The sequence below is a fragment of the Babylonia areolata genome, chromosome 7, assembly GCF_041734735.1.
Source record: "Babylonia areolata isolate BAREFJ2019XMU chromosome 7, ASM4173473v1, whole genome shotgun sequence".
NCBI classification, from domain to species: domain Eukaryota; kingdom Metazoa; phylum Mollusca; class Gastropoda; order Neogastropoda; family Buccinidae; genus Babylonia; species Babylonia areolata.
In genome coordinates, this window is record NC_134882.1 from 15707565 (window position 1) to 15716414 (window position 8850).

Sequence of the window (8850 nt, forward strand, 5' to 3'; positions counted from 1 at the left end):
ACTGGAAAGAACTGAATTTTTCCTATTTTTATGCCTAATTTGGTGTCAACTGACAAAGTATTTGCAGAGAAAATGTCAGTGTTAAATTTACCACGGACACACAGACACCCCTACTCACAGACACACACACATACAAACACACACACACACACACAACCGAACACCGGGTTAAAACATAGACTCACTTTGTTTACCCAAGTGAGTCAATTATAATGATAAGAACTACGTATGGAAGAAACAAAGGATTTGATTTTTAACAGTATTCTTCTGCTCGTTTTCTTTTCAGAAAACAGTAAATATAATTCAATGGAATTTGAGCGGGTTCTGTTATATACCTATCCAGATAAACATTTTTGTCTGATGTTTTCCAACATCACTTTTATCATATCATCCCATCATCATAGGGACATATTTCTCTTCTTCCTTTTATTTTTCTTTTGTTAAATTAAATAATTATAAAGGACTAACTGCCTTATACAAGTCTTTATCTTTTACACATATACAGATGTCTGCGCCATGTCCAAAGCCCCTGCAGTTGACAACGACACGACAGTTACGTGGCAGAGGACGATGAACGGAGTTGAAGGAAGCGTGCAATGTATTGACGAAGACAAGCTTTTCACGGGTCCGAAACCAAGCCTCCTGTGTACTGGTACAGGCCCTTGGGTCCAGCTGCCCGGAGAGTGCGAGCAACATGTTTGGAGAAACGAAACTGCTGTGGGTACTCATTGTCATCTTGCTGGGCATACTGATTAGATTTCAAGGATACAGGAAAGCACACACACACACACACACACACACACACACACACACACACACACACACACAGAGGCCCGGTTTCGACATGGTGTTGTGTCATTGGGAGAGGCACTTTGGAGTGATGGCCTCGAGGTAACGCATCTGCCTAGGAAGCGAGAGAATCTAAGCGCGCTGGTTCGAATCACGGCTCAGCCGCCGATACTTTCTCCCCCTCCCCTAGACCTTGAGTGGTAGTCTGGACGCTAGTCATTCGGATGAGACGATAAACCGAGGTCCCGTGTGCAGCATGCACTTAGCGCACGTAAAAGAACCCACGGCAAAAAAAAAGGGTTGTTCCTGGCAAAATTCTGTAGAAAAATCCACTTCGCTAGGAAAAATAAATAAAACTGCACGCAGGAAAAAATACAAAAAAAAAAATGGGTGGCGCTGTAGTATAGCGACGCGCTGTCCCTGGGGAGAGCAGCCCTAATTTTTTTCACACAGAGAAATCTGTTGTGATAAAAAGAAATACAAACTACAAATACACTTCGGTTGGGAAGGACTTAGCCCCGCTTTCCTATGTCGAGCACCCAGACACAGTGGATATGAGTTCAATGTCCCGGTAGCCGTAGAAAGGCCGTGGGACTTTCAACCTTCAAACAAATGTACATTCATGTATACGAATGCATTCCAGATTTTTTTTTTTTTTTTTTTTTTTTTTTTTTTTTTTTTTTTACTATTCTCCTCCACTCGGCTGTGAATTGTGAGGGTATCAGTCATGTCGGATCAGACGATAATTTCATACCGAGCTCCCGATTGCAGCAAGCACTGAACGCAGGTAAAAGAACCCACGGCAAGAAGAGGGTTGTCCCTTGCAAAATTCTGTAGAAAAATCCACTTCGACAGTGAAACAAATACACTTGTTGGGGGGGGGGGGGGGGGGGGGGGGGGGGAAACAAAGAGCTAAAATATGCCGGGTGGCGCTGCACTGTGGCGGCGCGCTGTTAAAAGGGAGAGCAGGGGGAGAAATCTGCTGTGACAAAAAAGTAATACAGTACAATACAAAACAATGCAATACAGTACAGTATGCATACGTTCGTAAGCACTAATGTGCATTCTTACAGACAGGCATATATACAAAGAAAAAACATCGAAAAACTGAGACTTTATCTCTCCTCTCTTGATCCTCTGCTCTTTCAACTTCTTTTCTCCCTGTTTCGCTGTTTCTTCCTTCTCCACATCGCATGTGTGTGTGTGTGTGTGTGTGTGTGTGTGTGTGTGTGTGTGCGTGCGTGCGCGCGTGCACGCGCGTGTGTGTGTATGTGTATGCGTGTGTGTGTGTGTGTGTGTGTGCGTGCGTGCGTGCTTGCGTGTGTGTGTGTGCGTGTGTGTGTGCGTGCGTGCGTGCGTGTGTGTGTGTGCGTGTGTGTGTGTGTGTGTGTGTGTGTGTGTGTGTGTGTGTGCAGGTGGCTAGTGTGGCTTATCCGGTGCCCATGGATCCCACCGACGGCTGGACCATCTGTATCGATGCTGTGCCTCTGACCAACACCGAGTACAGTGATTGTGAACCTCCTTCTTCCTTTACCACTGTCTGCCTCTCTGTGTCCCTCACACTGTGTCAGTCTGTTCGTTTCTCTGTATCCCTGTCTTTCTCTGTCTCTGTCCGCTTCTCTGTCAGTCTGTTTCTCTGCTTCTCTGTCTTTCTCTCTGTCTCTGTCCAGGATCTTGATGCTAAGTCTTGATGAAGTTAAAAGTGCGATTCATAGACTAACATATATGGAAAAGTTGTTGGTCTGGATGATGTTGGGAGTGAATTTATCAAAGCATCAGAAACTATAATTGCGCCCTTTTTTAACCAAGTTGTTCAACAACATTTTTTGATAGTAGTTGCTCCCCTTCAGACTGGACACGCTCAGTCATAATTCCAATCCCGAAAAAGGGTGATGCGAACAATCCAGAGAATTAAAGAGGTATTTCTTTACTGAGCATCGTAAGCAAAGTATTCACATCAATTTTGAATAAATGATTATATGACTGGGCTGAAAGTGAAGGGAAAATTGTACCTGAGCAAGCTGGTTTTAGGAAGAAATACCCCACAATTGATAATTTTTTTTTTTTACTCTTTGTATTATGATGCAAAAATATCTCTATGGCACGAAGAAGAGCAAATTATATATCGCATTCATTGATTACATGAAAGCTTTTGATTCAGTTCATCGTGATAGTTTGTGGGCAGTACTTCAAAAGATAAAAAAAACAACGTCAACTAAAATGATCCGCATGCTCAAAGGAATGCATAGCTCTGTACAGTCCTGTGTTTGCTTGGGGTCCTGTTATATCAGATAGGCCCAAAACTCGGCTTATACCACAGATTGACATAAGTTTACATTTGGGCCAACAGCAAAGTGAGAGCTGTATTATCAATGGTTTCTCCAGTCAATGGGAAATCATTTACAGCTTAGTCTTTTGTGAAGGACTATGACTCTCAAACTAGGAGGCAAAATTGCACTGGCTCTTAGTGCTGCAGCCTTGTGGGCTAGTTGGCCTTTGGGAATCATCCCAACGCCGACTGTCCTAAAACCCTCTTGGCCGAGAGAGTGGGGATGTAACTTGGGCAAGACACTCTCCACTATAATCAAATTCTAGCCCAAATGGTCGGAACAGCAGTTGCCTCCTCTGCTGTTCTGATGGTCATAGCCGGACACGACTGACTATCATACATGTTATATCAGAATTCTTTGACTGCCCGGCTGGAGTAAAACAAGGCTGTTTGGCGGTGTCTGTGTATGCCCCTCTTTCTGTCTCTTTGCCTCTCTATCTCTGTGTTCTCCTGTCTGTCCGTCTCTCACTGTTTCTGTCCCTCTCTCCGTCAGTCTGTTTGTCTGTCTCTTTGTCTCTCATTGTTTCTGTCCCTCTCTCCGTCAGTCTGTTTGTTTGTCTCTTTGTCTCTCACTGTTTCTGTCTGTCTGTCTCACTCTGTCAGTCTGTCTGTTTCTCTGTCTCTTTGTCTCTCACTCTTTCTGTCTGTCTCTCTCTGTCAGTCTGTTTGTCTGTCTCTTTGTCTCTCACTCTTTCTGTCTATCTCTCTCTGTCAGTCTGTTTGTCTGTCTCTTTGTCTCTCACTCTTTCTGTCTATCTCTCTCTGTCAGTCTGTTTGTCTGTCTCTTTGTCTCTCACTCTTTCTATTTGTCTGTCTCTCTCTGTCAGTCTGTTTGTCTGTTTCTTTGTCTCTCACTCTTTCTGTCTGTCTCTCTCTGTCAGTCTGTTTGTCTGTCTCTTTGTCTCTCACTGTTTCTGTCTGTCCCTCTCTCTGTCAGTCTGTTTGTCTGTCTCTTTGTCTCTCACTGTTTCTGTCTGTCTGTCTCTCTCTCTGTCAGTCTGTTTGTCTGTCTCTTTGTCTCTCACTGTTTCTGTCTGTCTGTCTCTCTCTGTCAGTCTGTTTGTCTGTTTCTTTGTCTCTCACTCTTTCTGTCTGTCTCTCTCTGTCAGTCTGTTTGTCTGTCTCTTTGTCTCTCACTGTTTCTGTCTGCCTGTCTCTCTCCGTCCGTCTGTTTGTCTGTCTCTTTGTCTCTTACTGTTTCTGTCTGTCTGTCCCTCTCTCTGTCAGTCTGTTTGTCTGTCTGTTTGTCTCTAACTGTTTCTGTCTGTCTGTCCCTCTCTCTGTCAGTCTGTTTGTCTGTCTGTTTGTCTCTAATTGTTTCTGTCTGTCTGTCCCTCTCTCTGTCAGTCTGTTTGTCTGTCTGTTTGTCTCTAACTGTTTCTGTCTGTCTGTCCCTCTCTCTGTCAGTCTGTTTGTCTGTCTGTTTGTCTCTTACTGTTTCTGTCTGTCTGTCCCTCTCTCTGTCAGTCTGTTTGTCTGTCTGTTTGTCTCTAACTGTTTCTGTCTGTCTGTCCCTCTCTCTGTCAGTCTGTTTGTCTGTCTGTTTGTCTCTAACTGTTTCTGTCTGTCTGTCCCTCTCTCTGTCAGTCTGTTTGTCTGTCTCTGTCTCTAACTGTTTCTGTCTGTCTGTCCCTCTCTCTGTCAGTTTGTCTGTTTGTCTGTCTCTTTGTCTCTCACTGTTCCTGTCTGTCTGTCCCTCTCTCTGTCAGTCTGTTTCTCTGTCTCTGTCTCTCACTTTTTCTGTCCCTCTCTCCGTCAGTCTATTTCTCTGTCTCTTTGTCTCTCACTGTTTCTGACTTTCTCTCTCTCTATCTGTTTGCTTCCCCCCCCCTCTCTCTCTGTCAAGCTGTTTGTTTCCCTGTCTCTCTCTGTCTCTCTGTCTCTCTGTCTCTGTCTTTCTCTGTCACCCTGTCTGTCTCTGTCAAGCTGCTTGTTTCTCCGTCTCTTTGACTCTCTGTCTCTGTCTCTCTCTCTCTCTCTGTCAAGCTGTTATTCTGTCTCTTTGTCTCTCACTGTTTCTGTCTGTCTGTCTGTCTGTCTCTGTCAGTCTGTTTGTCTGTCTCTTTATCTCTCACTGTTTCTGTCCCTCTCTCCGTCAGTCTGTGTGTCTGTCTCTAACTGTTTCTGTCTGTCTGTCTGTCCCTCTCTCTGTCAATCTGTTTGTCTGTCAAGTTTGTCTCTAACTGTTTTGTCTGTTTGTCTGTCTGTTTGTCTCTAACTGTTTTTGTCTGTCTGTCTGTCTGTCTGTCTCTCTGTCTGTCAGTCTGTCTGTTTGTCTGTCTCTTTGTCTCTCACTGTTTCTGTCTGTCTGTCTGTCTGCCTCTGTCAGTCTGTTTGTCTGTCTCTTTATCTCTCACTGTTTCTGTCCCTCTCTCCGTCAGTCTGTGTGTCTGTCTCTAACTGTTTCTGTCTGTCTGTCCCTCTCTCTGTCAGTCTGTTTGTCTGTCTGTTTGTCTCTAACTGTTTTGTCTGTTTGTCTGTCTGTTTGTCTCTAACTGTTTTTGTCTGTCTGTCTGTCTGTTTGTCTCTAACTGTTTTTGTCTGTCTGTCTGTCTCTCTCTCTCTCTCTGTCAGTTTGTCTGTTTGTCTGTCTCTTTGTCTCTCACTGTTTCTGTCTGTCTGTCTCTCTCTGTCAGTCTGTTTCTCTGTCTCTGTCTCTCACTGTTTCTGTCTGCCTGTCTGTCTCTCTGTGTCAGTCTGTCTGTCTGTCTCTGTCTCTCACTGTTTCTGTCTGCCTGTGTCTGTCTCTCGTTGTTTCTGTCCCTCTCTCCGTCAGTCTGTTTCTCTGTCTCTGTCTCTCACTGTTTCTGTCTGCCTGTCTGTCTCTCTGTGCCAGTCTGTCTGTCTGTCCCTCTCTCTGTCAGTCTGCTTGTCAGAAACAGAGAGACAGGGAGAGAGAGAGAGTCAGACAGACAGATAGGCAGAAACAGAGAGACAGAGAGAGAGAGAGAGAGACAGTCAGACAGACAGATAGGCAGAAACAGAGAGACAGAATGAATGAATGAATGAATGAATGAATCTTTATTTTCCAACGGTGAAGATATTAGCACTTTGGCCGACTTACACATCTGCCGTTGTTCTAAGAGACACACAAACATGTACGAATATAAATGTAGTTATACTGAATACTTAATACATGTATAATGTACGAGTATAACACAGCGTCAAACTGAGAGACACAACATCGCTCACATCTGTACGGAACGGAAGCGAGCAACACACACACACACACACACACACACACACACACACACACACACACACACACACCAAGGGAAAAACAACAACAAAACCCTAGCATGAATGCTACATATGAATGATTCAAGTGAAATTAACACAGAAAAGTAACGATAAAATTTTAAACACAGATGTAAGAGACATAAAAGGCAGCAAATAAGGCGACGGGTAATAGGGATATGGACAGATAGACACATTATGTGAAAGATAGAGAGAGGGAGAGACAGAGGGGAGAGAGAGACACAGACAGACAGACAGACAGACAGAGATGTAAAGATATGTCAGTGTGGGGGAAAAAAAAAGAAAAGAGTTGGGTGAGGGTGGTTCACAATTTGTAATACATGTAAGTATCGTAGACGTGACCAGACTAGAGTTTGATTTCGTTTGTTTGTGTCCACTGTAAAGAGAAAATCTCTGAAAACAATATTCTATGGCGTGATACGTTATCAACTGATTGACGCATTTCGACATAGTTTGTAAGGATTGTCAGTGACAATATTATACCAGATTTTCGGTCTGGCTTTCGGCACGCATGTACTGTCCAAGTTTCTCTTTGAATGTTGTGGTGGAAAAGGGTTCTTTGAGGTGTTTGGGGAGATTGTTCCAGCAGTGCGTGCCGGAATATGCCAAACTCGATTTATAAAGGTCTATTCTTGGCTTGGGTAGAGTAAGAGTCGCATTTCGGGAGTTAGGGTTGCGAGTTTCATAGCAGACAATGGTTTGGTGTAAATAAGTAGGGCATTTACCGAATATAATTTTATGCATAAGTACGCACTTATTCAATATTAGGTGCTTTGTCAAGGAAAGAGGTGCTGGCATTTGATATTGATGACTGCGTGTGTTTCGTAAAACACCATTGAGGTGTTTTACAGCACGTCTGTGTACAGAATCTAGTTTTTTTCATGTGCACTTCGCTGCAGTTGTCCCAAACGTTTGAAACGTAATTAATTCTAGACATGATGTGAGAATGGAAAAAGAAATAGGAAGCCTCTGGACTGACGACATGTTTTAAACGGGATGATAGGTAAACATTTTTTGCAACTGACCTCGATAAAGAACTGATATGTGCCTCCCATTTTAGCTGGTTGTCAATAAAGACACCAAGGTGTCGATGTTCTGTAACTTGTTCAATAGCTTGGCCATCGATTGATAAAGTGAGCGGATTTAAGCCACGCTGGTGCTTTTGGCGAGTGGCTACAATCATACTCTTTGTTTTTTCTGGGTTAAGGAGCATATTATTTTCTGTACACCAGTTGGATACTTCGGTTAGGCTGGTTTGTAATCTATCATTAATGTGCTCTAAATTTACTCCATATGTATGAAGAGAAGAGTCATCTGCAAACATGTCGCATGATATTGCAGATGAGGAGATACATAATGGAAGATCATTGGTATAAAGGTTGAACAATAAGGGGCCAAGCACAGAGCCCTGGGGAATGCCCATTTTAGTTATTCCCACATTCGAAAAAGTCCCGTTTATTAATACACTCTGCTTTCTTTCTTTTAAGTATGACTAAAAAAAATTAACAGAATTCGTATCAAGCTGATAAACCCGTAGCTTTTCAAGAAGTATTCGATGGTTAACGAGATCAAATGCTTTCTTCAAATCTAGAAATACAATTCCGTTGATTTTTTTGGTCATTTATAGCTGTGAGCAGTTTATCTAAGAGACTGGTGAGGGCTGTCTGACAGGAGTGTTTTGGGCGAAACCCTGACTGATTTTGAGAGAGAGAGAGACAGTCAGACAGACAGATAGGCAGAAACAGAGAGAGAGAGAGAGAGAGAGAGAGAGAGAGAGAGAGAGAGAGAGAGAGAGAGAGAGAGAAATAGCCAGACAGACAGATAGGCAGAAACAGAGAGACAGAAAGAGAGAGAAGCAGACAGACAGATAGGCAGAAACAGAGAGACAGAAAGAGAGAGAAGCAGACAGACAGATAGGCAGAAACAGAGAGACAGAAAGAGAGAGAAGCAGACAGACAGATAGGCAGAAACAGAGAGACAGGGAGAGAGAGAGAGAGAGAAGCATTCAGACAGATAGGCAGATGCAAGTTCAACAACAATAACAGAAACAGAAGCGTCTATAGAATTAATAAAAGTGGCATAAAATACAAAAATTACAGAGCCACCAGCAGCAGCACTGCTACTACTACAACAACAAAAACTATTACTACTGCTGCTGCTGCTACTGTTACTACTAATACTACTACTGCTGCTGCTGCTACTACTACCACCACCATCACCGCCACCACCACTGCTGCTGCTACTACAACTTCTACTACTACTGCTGCTGCTGCTGCTGCTGCTACTACAACTACTACTACTGCTTCTGCTGCTACTACTACTACTACTACTACCACCACCTCCACCACCGCCACCACCACTGCTGCTGCTACTACAACAACAACAACTACTGCTGCTGCTACTACTACTACTACTACTACTACTACTACTACTACTACTACCACCACCACCACCACTGCTGCTGCTACTACAAC

General features: G+C 43.5%; 1 long non-coding RNA gene across 1 annotated transcript in view; it reads left to right on the forward strand.

Moving 5' to 3' along the window:
• Positions 1–598: 598 nt before the first annotated feature.
• Positions 599–8850, forward strand: part of LOC143284169 (uncharacterized) — an 8920-nt gene continuing 668 nt past the window's right edge. The window contains exons 1-2 of the long non-coding RNA XR_013055503.1: positions 599–717; positions 2205–2290. This is a non-coding gene — a long non-coding RNA (uncharacterized LOC143284169). The remainder of the gene's footprint in view (positions 718–2204; positions 2291–8850) is intronic.